We start from the raw sequence: 14777 nt of genomic DNA, 5'->3' as shown, positions 1-14777 counted from the left end.
CACAAACAAAGTTAAAAAAAAGGGGTAAAAAGAGGAAAGTACTCTGTATTTTACTGTGAGTTAGACTGAGAGTTTTGAGGTAAAATACAAAGTTTTGCCATCAATTTTGTGCAGTTACTAGGATACTTTAGCAGTACAATGTTGATCATCTGATCAAGTAACTAGGTAAGTAAATATGTGCAGTACTTTTTTTAGGGGTATACTAGCATTCTCCTGATTTAGTTTTACACTGACTTATGAACACACTCTCACTCTTAGTTCTTTTTTTTCACCCCTCTCCTGAGATTACTTTATCTTGGATTATTATATGGATATGGAGAACAGTAATTATTTTGTACTCCCGTTCGAATGTAATCGTTGTAGTTCAATAACAGCGTAATTGAACTAATAATGTGACTATGAAATTCAGACATAAGCATACCATTCACCGTTTTAACTAAGTTTTAAGTACGCCTGAAATTATATTTTGGCTCATTTGCTTATATGACGAGCTCTAACTGCACAATGGAGCAGAAAATCGTTTTAAGGATCATTGAAAGTTAGGCATGCCCGAGTGTATAGTATACTCATTCATACTGAGCTTATCTGATTTTCTTGAAAGGGTGAAAATGGGTGAAGTAGAATAAGGTTGAAAAAAGATGGGTGATTGTCTATTTAGGGAAGCTAAAGTTTAATGGGTTGGAAGAATAAATAAAGGGCCTAGAGAGTAATAGGATAAAGTAAGTGCACTTTACCCTATTCTCCATTAAATTCATTGGATAGATCACTTATAAGTTCAAGACTCTAGACTATTATTGTACACCATTGTATTAAAAAAGCTTCCTTTTTTCAATTTGGAGAAGTAGAGAGCCGTAAAGGACATTAATGTACACCCTACGCGGTATTTGATTCCAAGTCTTAAATAATACGGAGTATTTACTTAAAAAGTTGAGTAGTCATGTTCCGCTTAATCGATTTAAGACACTGTTTGTATCAGCAATTTGAACAAGATATCCTCTCCACAAGGCCACCATCTGATCTTCTCAATCCTCACAGTAATGTTACTACTCAAGTAGACCATTAACTAAGATGATGGGGTCAAGGGTCTTCTCACTGAACAATGTTTTTCTAAAAATTTGATTGATTTCATAAGGGAATAATAAGTCTAATATATAGCATTCCCTTTTTAGAACTCAATGAATTTTAAACCATCAATTTGATGTTTTAAATTTAGCTGACTTGACTAGTTAGCATGACAAGACAAATGGGAGGATGAGGAATTATTTTGTTTAATTTTGAAATGTGATGAAGATCAATATTTATGAAAAATAAAGGACTTGTCAAGTCAACTAATTTCAAACCATCCAGATGATAACTACCTCCATTATTTAAATATCACACTATTTATTACAGAGTATGTCTATCATAAACCAAGATATAAGAGAAAAAGTGGAAAATTAGTCCATTTTATAACTTTTGTGGTAGAAAAGAATTTTTTTTAGAGACATAAATGTTGTCATATGGAGAGTCATCTACATTAAAAATTTGCTAGAATTGTTTTGGATGGAATGGACATCTACATTAATGAACTCACACCAATACCATTTATGTAGGACAATTTTTTTTCAAGGAAATTAAAAAAGAAATAATCAATTTTGCCTTTATTCATAGTGAGGGTTTGAGATTTGTTTTTTTTGGTAGGTAAGATCAACCTAGCTTCGGTTAGCCCTTGGGACTTGGGAGTGAGGGAAAACAATAAGTACCTGATACTCCCCTTATAGATTTTGGTCTCAAGATCCCACAATTTTATGGTTGTCACCAGGGGCGGAGTCAGGAGGGCTGGTGGAGGCCCGGCCTCCCGTGGCCCAACTGGTGATATATGTAAATATAGTCTGACCCCACTATAATAACTAATAAATAGATAATATTTGTCCTACATATCATGTTGTTAGTAATAGCTCAATTGGTTGGTTGGATCTTTGCTTGCTCAGAAGAGGTCTCAAGTACAGTTCCCCACTTTGAGCGTTTATTCATTTTTTTTTGGGTTAACTTTATCGTTTCTTGACCCCCATAGATTTTTATTCCTGGCTTCGCCCTTGGTTGTGATTCTTTTGAGATATAAACCATTCCACCAGAGGCTTGCTTGGTGAAATTTTGTAAGCATATATAGGACTATAGGAGGAAGATTAATGACACTGATACATTTGGTAATAGTGAGGATTAGAGAATAGTAAAAAGTTGTCAAGTCTTAAATCATCAATTACTATATACATAAGTACAATATTTAAGTAAATCAGTAAGTATTAATGGTTGTAAAATTGTCTTTACATATTTATTTTTTTAAACAAAACATTTTACTACTTACTGTAATAAAAATTGTAGACTTTTAATTATCATTATTACCTTTATTTTTTCTTTTTCATTTTTACTAATCATTATTACTTCATACTCCGTATTGTTTTTTCGAAAAAAAAAATAGCTACCCAAAGCAATGCCTTCGTAATCTACTAGTATAGCAGATATTTATATGGTAAACCCATCAATGTCTGTTACATCTAGTATGTGGTATGCCCTTTTTTTTTTTGGCAAATGCAAAGCCCAATACTATCAAAATTTAATGTACCTGATGACCAAAAGGGCCCAATACTCATATAGCTCAACCGATTGAAGGCCCAATAACTAATACAGCCCAACCTAAAAAATAACTTCAAATATCATTTCCTTCCTCAAGTATCATCTTAGTATCTATATTCAACTAGTAAAATCATCAAAGCATGCTACCTCAGGTTCCACAATCTACATGTCTACTCTTTTCTGCCTTAGAAAACTTAATAATAATAATAATTAGAAGTCTAAAACTATGTTCCGACAGCTGATTCTGGCGATACAAAATTGTAAACATGATACCTCGAGTTGTTTCCAGTCTTCGTATATAGAGCAGTTCCATTACATCAGTAGTCATTGTTCTCACTCACTATTTCTGTACAATAACCCAGATCCATAGATCAGTTAGTATTTGATGCAAAGCAGTAAGTCACTTATCACAACAGGCATGTTATCTACACAAGACAATCATAAAACTAGCTAACTGTAGAATTTAGATTTTTTAAAAAACTTCCCCAATTCCTAATTAAAATAAGCCCTACTTCTCGTATGCACAGTTTTTTAAGAGGTTTTGTAGTAGGGTAGTGTTGATTTAGTTTAAAAAAAAAAGAAGCATTGGCAACAGTTAATTATTAATAGGAAAACTAAGATAAAATAATGGGCTTAAAAAGGGTTTTGTAAAGTTACGACAGACGCAAGATAAATAAGTGAAATCAAGCAAAAAAAAAAAAAAAAAAAAAAAAGAAAGGAACCCATATTTTACATGGTTAGCTAATGATGAAGATGAGAGTTTTATTGACCTCGAGGATATTACAGATTACAAAATAATGGGAATGGTTACTATTAAACATAGGGTGTTTATATAGCACCGAGGAAACTGAAACAAAATAAGCTGAAAATTAGTCCCAAACAGAATACCATAGCCTAAATAACAAATACCATCTGATTCAAGGAACATGTTCATCAAATGTGAAAGAAGTTTCCAAATGATGAATCCTTCTAAATTAGAAATGGGGCTTTTATTAGGAAAACTTTGTAGAGAGAGCTGAGGATTTTAATTGGTGCGAGTTACTAGAATCAAATCTAGTGAAAAAAATTTCATGTAAAAAATACAATGTATGTTGCGTTACTAATTTGAAGAGAGAAGCCAAGTGATGGTTACTTTAATTAAAACAAGCAAGAATAAAAAATGAAAACTCTTTTTTTTATTCATATAGAAATTTACAGCTAAGACAAAAAAATTAGTATATTGAGCTTTCGTTGGAATTCACAGCAAAGTCATATGTAGTCTTTTAAATAACGAGGGCACTGAACAATTTATATAATGGGTACATGTTTGCTAAAAGTATTAAGCCTCATAATTTTATTTCTAAAGGGTTCAAATCAGAAAATGATAAGGCTATGAAGTTGGGCTGCTGGGTGTGAGCCTCCATTCAACCCTGGCAATTCAAAAAATGCAACTTTAATAAAGAAAGACGATGATTTTTAACAAGTATTGCTTTTCAAGAAGGTCAAATTTGTTGTCCAAAAAAAAAGGTCAAATTAACAACTAGCAGTACTGATGCTTGAGATATATATACTTTGTAAGTTTGTATAAGTGATAAGAGTCTAAACTATATAATGCTGTACAAGAAAACATCAAAATTGGAGAACGGCACCAGAACTCACATTCATTGCGGTTAAAACGGCTTTTTTGAATCATCTTCGGGATTTTGAGATTCATACTTTTCTTTCTTGTCCACAACTTGTTGGATACCCTCCTGGTACCCAGCGATGAAACTCTTCATAGCATCCTTGTAGGCAGAAGCTCTGGTCATGTACAACCGTTGCAGAGCAGGTCTTAAAGTCTCCATCCCTCCTCTAGCAGCAACCGCTATTTCCACCAAATTCCAAGATCAAGACAACGCAATCCAGAAGCAAAGCACATCAGAACTGAACTAAAAGATAGGGTATATACTGGTTTATTTGAAAAAACTTGTATACTATATAATTAGCTCTCATGCTAGTATATAGCAAACAAAAAAAAAAGACTAATATTGCTTCCAAGTTATTACAAGCATAGCATGCTTCCTATCATTTGGATTCTATCTTCTTCCTTCAGATGAAAAGTCAGTTAGAATCTTACCATATTTTGTTTAGAAATTAGTACAAATGGATAAGATTAAACTATACATTTGCTAACAATTTTAAATAAAAGTGACATTATTCCAAACATTATCAAATACTTCGACTCTAGCAAACAATATGTACTCTTGTGTTGATAGAATGGTTTGCTTCAGTTATTAACACTTTGCAATAAAGAGAATGCAACAATGAGGTAGTACTCTAAATTAGAGTCACATTTTACAAATGGAAATGAATAAACAAAGCATTTGTCAGCTTCTGTAATTAGTTGAGCACTTCCAAAGTTTCAAGGCAGTTTTATAAAGATAGATGTTACTTGCTCAAGTATTATGTATAAATTTCCAGTCAAAGACAGTTGACAACCTACTTAGTAAGTGCTAAACTATATGAACGACAGCCATAAAGCCCAAAACATATATTCATTGTATTGCAGCAATTCTTCCTATCATGAAAAATTATGCTTAAACAAAGACCATACCAAATAGAAACTACTCATCAATCATTTTTAAATCATTAAGTGCTATGCACAGTGAAGCAAAATTGCAGAAAAAACTATTTTATACCATAGAGCATGTAATGGCAGATCTAGGATCATTACTACTATTATATCCAAATGATCTATTTTTAGACAAGGTTTATTACCAAGATCCTCTAGTGTTGTTGGTTCTTTCTCCTTATTTTCATTTGATCCATTTTTATCTGCACTTTCTTCCTTCTTGTAATCATTTGGGCGGAGTTCAGGACCAATGTCTCGTACCCAGCTTGCTGCATAAAGACGGGAGGCCTCCTTCAGGACCTGGAGAATTTACAAGAAAGATCAAGGGTAGGATGAATAGGATAAACTTGTCTTTAAGACAGAGTTACTCTACCATTTCTCAGGAGCTATTAAAAGATTCATAAAAATTGAAGATAAAGAGGAAGCTACTTAGCTACTAATGAGAGAGAGGACACAGGATTACATAGGTGTATTTGAATTTCTGGAATAAGCAATAAGGAACTCAAATCCCCAACCCCACATTCCCAACCATACAAAATCATGAAAGTAGGAGATCAAATATATCCACTGTACATGGTCTATCCAGCATTGATTTGATATTAATTACAACTGCATCGCAAATTCAGAAGTTAATAGATTTAAGAATTCTGATTTGGGATGGAGGAAAGTGAAAATGGTGACAGTTCGAGTACTTTTAAAATACTATTTGCAAAACATTTCATGAAAAGCTATGAAGCAGCTAAAAGTTGCCAGCTCAGAATTTTGAACCACCTAGTGAGTTGCATAATACTACGTAATATATAGCACTTGATTGAGAGAATAACCAAACGTACTACGTAGTAGTATTTTGTAATTTTTAATCTTAGATCTTGCAGATGTCCATATGATATAGTGTCAAACTTAGAAGATGTTCAGACATCTAACGCTAAATCATGGAGAATTTCTAGGAAAATTTTATCATACAAATCAGTACAAAACTGAGCAGATCAACAATCTCTAGCAGTCATAGAGCATGTAATGGCAGATCTAGGATCATTACTACTATTATATCCAAATGATCTATTTTTAGACAAGGTTTATTACCAAGATCCTCTAGTGTTGTTGGTTCTTTCTCCTTATTTTCATTTGATCCATTTTTATCTGCACTTTCTTCCTTCTTGTAATCATTTGGGCGGAGTTCAGGACCAATGTCTCGTACCCAGCTTGCTGCATAAAGACGGGAGGCCTCCTTCAGGACCTGGAGAATTTACAAGAAAGATCAAGGGTAGGATGAATAGGATAAACTTGTCTTTAAGACAGAGTTACTCTACCATTTCTCAGGAGCTATTAAAAGATTCATAAAAATTGAAGATAAAGAGGAAGCTACTTAGCTACTAATGAGAGAGAGGACACAGGATTACATAGGTGTATTTGAATTTCTGGAATAAGCAATAAGGAACTCAAATCCCCAACCCCACATTCCCAACCATACAAAATCATGAAAGTAGGAGATCAAATATATCCACTGTACATGGTCTATCCAGCATTGATTTGATATTAATTACAACTGCATCGCAAATTCAGAAGTTAATAGATTTAAGAATTCTGATTTGGGATGGAGGAAAGTGAAAATGGTGACAGTTCGAGTACTTTTAAAATACTATTTGCAAAACATTTCATGAAAAGCTATGAAGCAGCTAAAAGTTGCCAGCTCAGAATTTTGAACCACCTAGTGAGTTGCATAATACTACGTAATATATAGCACTTGATTGAGAGAATAACCAAACGTACTACGTAGTAGTATTTTGTAATTTTTAATCTTAGATCTTGCAGATGTCCATATGATATAGTGTCAAACTTAGAAGATGTTCAGACATCTAACGCTAAATCATGGAGAATTTCTAGGAAAATTTTATCATACAAATCAGTACAAAACTGAGCAGATCAACAATCTCTAGCAGTCATAGAGCATGTAATGGCAGATCTAGGATCATTACTACTATTATATCCAAATGATCTATTTTTAGACAAGGTTTATTACCAAGATCCTCTAGTGTTGTTGGTTCTTTCTCCTTATTTTCATTTGATCCATTTTTATCTGCACTTTCTTCCTTCTTGTAATCATTTGGGCGGAGTTCAGGACCAATGTCTCGTACCCAGCTTGCTGCATAAAGACGGGAGGCCTCCTTCAGGACCTGGAGAATTTACAAGAAAGATCAAGGGTAGGATGAATAGGATAAACTTGTCTTTAAGACAGAGTTACTCTACCATTTCTCAGGAGCTATTAAAAGATTCATAAAAATTGAAGATAAAGAGGAAGCTACTTAGCTACTAATGAGAGAGAGGACACAGGATTACATAGGTGTATTTGAATTTCTGGAATAAGCAATAAGGAACTCAAATCCCCAACCCCACATTCCCAACCATACAAAATCATGAAAGTAGGAGATCAAATATATCCACTGTACATGGTCTATCCAGCATTGATTTGATATTAATTACAACTGCATCGCAAATTCAGAAGTTAATAGATTTAAGAATTCTGATTTGGGATGGAGGAAAGTGAAAATGGTGACAGTTCGAGTACTTTTAAAATACTATTTGCAAAACATTTCATGAAAAGCTATGAAGCAGCTAAAAGTTGCCAGCTCAGAATTTTGAACCACCTAGTGAGTTGCATAATACTACGTAATATATAGCACTTGATTGAGAGAATAACCAAACGTACTACGTAGTAGTATTTTGTAATTTTTAATCTTAGATCTTGCAGATGTCCATATGATATAGTGTCAAACTTAGAAGATGTTCAGACATCTAACGCTAAATCATGGAGAATTTCTAGGAAAATTTTATCATACAAATCAGTACAAAACTGAGCAGATCAACAATCTCTAGCAGTCATAGAGCATGTAATGGCAGATCTAGGATCATTACTACTATTATATCCAAATGATCTATTTTTAGACAAGGTTTATTACCAAGATCCTCTAGTGTTGTTGGTTCTTTCTCCTTATTTTCATTTGATCCATTTTTATCTGCACTTTCTTCCTTCTTGTAATCATTTGGGCGGAGTTCAGGACCAATGTCTCGTACCCAGCTTGCTGCATAAAGACGGGAGGCCTCCTTCAGGACCTGGAGAATTTACAAGAAAGATCAAGGGTAGGATGAATAGGATAAACTTGTCTTTAAGACAGAGTTACTCTACCATTTCTCAGGAGCTATTAAAAGATTCATAAAAATTGAAGATAAAGAGGAAGCTACTTAGCTACTAATGAGAGAGAGGACACAGGATTACATAGGTGTATTTGAATTTCTGGAATAAGCAATAAGGAACTCAAATCCCCAACCCCACATTCCCAACCATACAAAATCATGAAAGTAGGAGATCAAATATATCCACTGTACATGGTCTATCCAGCATTGATTTGATATTAATTACAACTGCATCGCAAATTCAGAAGTTAATAGATTTAAGAATTCTGATTTGGGATGGAGGAAAGTGAAAATGGTGACAGTTCGAGTACTTTTAAAATACTATTTGCAAAACATTTCATGAAAAGCTATGAAGCAGCTAAAAGTTGCCAGCTCAGAATTTTGAACCACCTAGTGAGTTGCATAATACTACGTAATATATAGCACTTGATTGAGAGAATAACCAAACGTACTACGTAGTAGTATTTTGTAATTTTTAATCTTAGATCTTGCAGATGTCCATATGATATAGTGTCAAACTTAGAAGATGTTCAGACATCTAACGCTAAATCATGGAGAATTTCTAGGAAAATTTTATCATACAAATCAGTACAAAACTGAGCAGATCAACAATCTCTAGCAGTCATAGAGCATGTAATGGCAGATCTAGGATCATTACTACTATTATATCCAAATGATCTATTTTTAGACAAGGTTTATTACCAAGATCCTCTAGTGTTGTTGGTTCTTTCTCCTTATTTTCATTTGATCCATTTTTATCTGCACTTTCTTCCTTCTTGTAATCATTTGGGCGGAGTTCAGGACCAATGTCTCGTACCCAGCTTGCTGCATAAAGACGGGAGGCCTCCTTCAGGACCTGGAGAATTTACAAGAAAGATCAAGGGTAGGATGAATAGGATAAACTTGTCTTTAAGACAGAGTTACTCTACCATTTCTCAGGAGCTATTAAAAGATTCATAAAAATTGAAGATAAAGAGGAAGCTACTTAGCTACTAATGAGAGAGAGGACACAGGATTACATAGGTGTATTTGAATTTCTGGAATAAGCAATAAGGAACTCAAATCCCCAACCCCACATTCCCAACCATACAAAATCATGAAAGTAGGAGATCAAATATATCCACTGTACATGGTCTATCCAGCATTGATTTGATATTAATTACAACTGCATCGCAAATTCAGAAGTTAATAGATTTAAGAATTCTGATTTGGGATGGAGGAAAGTGAAAATGGTGACAGTTCGAGTACTTTTAAAATACTATTTGCAAAACATTTCATGAAAAGCTATGAAGCAGCTAAAAGTTGCCAGCTCAGAATTTTGAACCACCTAGTGAGTTGCATAATACTACGTAATATATAGCACTTGATTGAGAGAATAACCAAACGTACTACGTAGTAGTATTTTGTAATTTTTAATCTTAGATCTTGCAGATGTCCATATGATATAGTGTCAAACTTAGAAGATGTTCAGACATCTAACGCTAAATCATGGAGAATTTCTAGGAAAATTTTATCATACAAATCAGTACAAAACTGAGCAGATCAACAATCTCTAGCAGTCATAGAGCATGTAATGGCAGATCTAGGATCATTACTACTATTATATCCAAATGATCTATTTTTAGACAAGGTTTATTACCAAGATCCTCTAGTGTTGTTGGTTCTTTCTCCTTATTTTCATTTGATCCATTTTTATCTGCACTTTCTTCCTTCTTGTAATCATTTGGGCGGAGTTCAGGACCAATGTCTCGTACCCAGCTTGCTGCATAAAGACGGGAGGCCTCCTTCAGGACCTGGAGAATTTACAAGAAAGATCAAGGGTAGGATGAATAGGATAAACTTGTCTTTAAGACAGAGTTACTCTACCATTTCTCAGGAGCTATTAAAAGATTCATAAAAATTGAAGATAAAGAGGAAGCTACTTAGCTACTAATGAGAGAGAGGACACAGGATTACATAGGTGTATTTGAATTTCTGGAATAAGCAATAAGGAACTCAAATCCCCAACCCCACATTCCCAACCATACAAAATCATGAAAGTAGGAGATCAAATATATCCACTGTACATGGTCTATCCAGCATTGATTTGATATTAATTACAACTGCATCGCAAATTCAGAAGTTAATAGATTTAAGAATTCTGATTTGGGATGGAGGAAAGTGAAAATGGTGACAGTTCGAGTACTTTTAAAATACTATTTGCAAAACATTTCATGAAAAGCTATGAAGCAGCTAAAAGTTGCCAGCTCAGAATTTTGAACCACCTAGTGAGTTGCATAATACTACGTAATATATAGCACTTGATTGAGAGAATAACCAAACGTACTACGTAGTAGTATTTTGTAATTTTTAATCTTAGATCTTGCAGATGTCCATATGATATAGTGTCAAACTTAGAAGATGTTCAGACATCTAACGCTAAATCATGGAGAATTTCTAGGAAAATTTTATCATACAAATCAGTACAAAACTGAGCAGATCAACAATCTCTAGCAGTCATAGAGCATGTAATGGCAGATCTAGGATCATTACTACTATTATATCCAAATGATCTATTTTTAGACAAGGTTTATTACCAAGATCCTCTAGTGTTGTTGGTTCTTTCTCCTTATTTTCATTTGATCCATTTTTATCTGCACTTTCTTCCTTCTTGTAATCATTTGGGCGGAGTTCAGGACCAATGTCTCGTACCCAGCTTGCTGCATAAAGACGGGAGGCCTCCTTCAGGACCTGGAGAATTTACAAGAAAGATCAAGGGTAGGATGAATAGGATAAACTTGTCTTTAAGACAGAGTTACTCTACCATTTCTCAGGAGCTATTAAAAGATTCATAAAAATTGAAGATAAAGAGGAAGCTACTTAGCTACTAATGAGAGAGAGGACACAGGATTACATAGGTGTATTTGAATTTCTGGAATAAGCAATAAGGAACTCAAATCCCCAACCCCACATTCCCAACCATACAAAATCATGAAAGTAGGAGATCAAATATATCCACTGTACATGGTCTATCCAGCATTGATTTGATATTAATTACAACTGCATCGCAAATTCAGAAGTTAATAGATTTAAGAATTCTGATTTGGGATGGAGGAAAGTGAAAATGGTGACAGTTCGAGTACTTTTAAAATACTATTTGCAAAACATTTCATGAAAAGCTATGAAGCAGCTAAAAGTTGCCAGCTCAGAATTTTGAACCACCTAGTGAGTTGCATAATACTACGTAATATATAGCACTTGATTGAGAGAATAACCAAACGTACTACGTAGTAGTATTTTGTAATTTTTAATCTTAGATCTTGCAGATGTCCATATGATATAGTGTCAAACTTAGAAGATGTTCAGACATCTAACGCTAAATCATGGAGAATTTCTAGGAAAATTTTATCATACAAATCAGTACAAAACTGAGCAGATCAACAATCTCTAGCAGTCATAGAGCATGTAATGGCAGATCTAGGATCATTACTACTATTATATCCAAATGATCTATTTTTAGACAAGGTTTATTACCAAGATCCTCTAGTGTTGTTGGTTCTTTCTCCTTATTTTCATTTGATCCATTTTTATCTGCACTTTCTTCCTTCTTGTAATCATTTGGGCGGAGTTCAGGACCAATGTCTCGTACCCAGCTTGCTGCATAAAGACGGGAGGCCTCCTTCAGGACCTGGAGAATTTACAAGAAAGATCAAGGGTAGGATGAATAGGATAAACTTGTCTTTAAGACAGAGTTACTCTACCATTTCTCAGGAGCTATTAAAAGATTCATAAAAATTGAAGATAAAGAGGAAGCTACTTAGCTACTAATGAGAGAGAGGACACAGGATTACATAGGTGTATTTGAATTTCTGGAATAAGCAATAAGGAACTCAAATCCCCAACCCCACATTCCCAACCATACAAAATCATGAAAGTAGGAGATCAAATATATCCACTGTACATGGTCTATCCAGCATTGATTTGATATTAATTACAACTGCATCGCAAATTCAGAAGTTAATAGATTTAAGAATTCTGATTTGGGATGGAGGAAAGTGAAAATGGTGACAGTTCGAGTACTTTTAAAATACTATTTGCAAAACATTTCATGAAAAGCTATGAAGCAGCTAAAAGTTGCCAGCTCAGAATTTTGAACCACCTAGTGAGTTGCATAATACTACGTAATATATAGCACTTGATTGAGAGAATAACCAAACGTACTACGTAGTAGTATTTTGTAATTTTTAATCTTAGATCTTGCAGATGTCCATATGATATAGTGTCAAACTTAGAAGATGTTCAGACATCTAACGCTAAATCATGGAGAATTTCTAGGAAAATTTTATCATACAAATCAGTACAAAACTGAGCAGATCAACAATCTCTAGCAGTCATAGAGCATGTAATGGCAGATCTAGGATCATTACTACTATTATATCCAAATGATCTATTTTTAGACAAGGTTTATTACCAAGATCCTCTAGTGTTGTTGGTTCTTTCTCCTTATTTTCATTTGATCCATTTTTATCTGCACTTTCTTCCTTCTTGTAATCATTTGGGCGGAGTTCAGGACCAATGTCTCGTACCCAGCTTGCTGCATAAAGACGGGAGGCCTCCTTCAGGACCTGGAGAATTTACAAGAAAGATCAAGGGTAGGATGAATAGGATAAACTTGTCTTTAAGACAGAGTTACTCTACCATTTCTCAGGAGCTATTAAAAGATTCATAAAAATTGAAGATAAAGAGGAAGCTACTTAGCTACTAATGAGAGAGAGGACACAGGATTACATAGGTGTATTTGAATTTCTGGAATAAGCAATAAGGAACTCAAATCCCCAACCCCACATTCCCAACCATACAAAATCATGAAAGTAGGAGATCAAATATATCCACTGTACATGGTCTATCCAGCATTGATTTGATATTAATTACAACTGCATCGCAAATTCAGAAGTTAATAGATTTAAGAATTCTGATTTGGGATGGAGGAAAGTGAAAATGGTGACAGTTCGAGTACTTTTAAAATACTATTTGCAAAACATTTCATGAAAAGCTATGAAGCAGCTAAAAGTTGCCAGCTCAGAATTTTGAACCACCTAGTGAGTTGCATAATACTACGTAATATATAGCACTTGATTGAGAGAATAACCAAACGTACTACGTAGTAGTATTTTGTAATTTTTAATCTTAGATCTTGCAGATGTCCATATGATATAGTGTCAAACTTAGAAGATGTTCAGACATCTAACGCTAAATCATGGAGAATTTCTAGGAAAATTTTATCATACAAATCAGTACAAAACTGAGCAGATCAACAATCTCTAGCAGTCATAGAGCATGTAATGGCAGATCTAGGATCATTACTACTATTATATCCAAATGATCTATTTTTAGACAAGGTTTATTACCAAGATCCTCTAGTGTTGTTGGTTCTTTCTCCTTATTTTCATTTGATCCATTTTTATCTGCACTTTCTTCCTTCTTGTAATCATTTGGGCGGAGTTCAGGACCAATGTCTCGTACCCAGCTTGCTGCATAAAGACGGGAGGCCTCCTTCAGGACCTGGAGAATTTACAAGAAAGATCAAGGGTAGGATGAATAGGATAAACTTGTCTTTAAGACAGAGTTACTCTACCATTTCTCAGGAGCTATTAAAAGATTCATAAAAATTGAAGATAAAGAGGAAGCTACTTAGCTACTAATGAGAGAGAGGACACAGGATTACATAGGTGTATTTGAATTTCTGGAATAAGCAATAAGGAACTCAAATCCCCAACCCCACATTCCCAACCATACAAAAATCATGAAAGTAGGAGATCAAATATATCCACTGTACATGGTCTATCCAGCATTGATTTGATATTAATTACAACTGCATCGCAAATTCAGAAGTTAATAGATTTAAGAATTCTGATTTGGGATGGAGGAAAGTGAAAATGGTGACAGTTCGAGTACTTTTAAAATACTATTTGCAAAAACATTTCATGAAAAGCTATGAAGCAGCTAAAAGTTGCCAGCTCAGAATTTTGAACCACCTAGTGAGTTGCATAATACTACGTAATATATAGCACTTGATTGAGAGAATAACCAAACGTACTACGTAGTAGTATTTTGTAATTTTTAATCTTAGATCTTGCAGATGTCCATATGATATAGTGTCAAACTTAGAAGATGTTCAGACATCTAACGCTAAATCATGGAGAATTTCTAGGAAAATTTTATCATACAAATCAGTACAAAACTGAGCAGATCAACAATCTCTAGCAGTCATAGAGCATGTAATGGCAGATCTAGGATCATTACTACTATTATATCCAAATGATCTATTTTTAGACAAGGTTTATTACCAAGATCCTCTAGTGTTGTTGGTTCTTTCTCCTTATTTTCATTTGATCCATTTTTT

General features: G+C 34.1%; 1 long non-coding RNA gene across 1 annotated transcript; it reads right to left on the bottom strand.

The window, feature by feature from the left end:
* Nucleotides 1-2674: 2674 nt before the first annotated feature.
* LOC110695682 lies at nt 2675-14776 on the bottom strand. The gene is made up of 13 exons (XR_002506171.1): nt 14722-14776; nt 13783-13936; nt 12846-12999; nt 11909-12062; nt 10972-11125; nt 10035-10188; nt 9098-9251; nt 8161-8314; nt 7224-7377; nt 6287-6440; nt 5350-5503; nt 4252-4456; nt 2675-2959 (listed from the first exon to the last, which is right to left on the bottom strand). It is a non-coding gene; the product is annotated as an uncharacterized LOC110695682 (long non-coding RNA).
* Between the last annotated feature and the right edge of the window lies 1 nt (nt 14777).

The sequence above is a fragment of the Chenopodium quinoa genome, unplaced genomic scaffold, assembly GCF_001683475.1.
Source record: "Chenopodium quinoa cultivar QQ74 unplaced genomic scaffold, ASM168347v1, whole genome shotgun sequence".
Taxonomy (NCBI): Eukaryota; Viridiplantae; Streptophyta; class Magnoliopsida; order Caryophyllales; family Amaranthaceae; genus Chenopodium; species Chenopodium quinoa.
The sequence above is the reverse complement of the archived record's forward strand: the minus strand, read 5'-3'. Positions and strand labels throughout refer to the sequence as shown.